Here is a 316-nt window from a genome sequence, read left to right on the forward strand (position 1 = left end):
TAGGCAGGGGTGTTTTTAGCGCTCCGAGGGTGTCCTGCGCCGCCACCGCCCACACACTTCCTGGCGCGCTCGCTCTACTTTATCGTGAGCGGGAGTGCAACGCTCGACAACAACACAAAGATTTTTTTTTATCTCTGCCCTCGTTTTGTGTTTTGTCGGCGTAAGCCCCCCGTCGCTATACGCCGGCGGCAGGGCAGGGCGCGATGTGAATCAAGGATGAGAAGTTACTGTCAGTATGAGAGGAGAGCGGGCGAACTCCTAATGAACATTACCGATCACAGTTTGCACTCAGCTTGGCCGCGTCATGGCAGAGCGC

Source organism: Frankliniella occidentalis, unplaced genomic scaffold (genome assembly GCF_000697945.3).
Source record: "Frankliniella occidentalis isolate FOCC.00 unplaced genomic scaffold, Focc_3.1 Scaffold60, whole genome shotgun sequence".
NCBI classification, from domain to species: domain Eukaryota; kingdom Metazoa; phylum Arthropoda; class Insecta; order Thysanoptera; family Thripidae; genus Frankliniella; species Frankliniella occidentalis.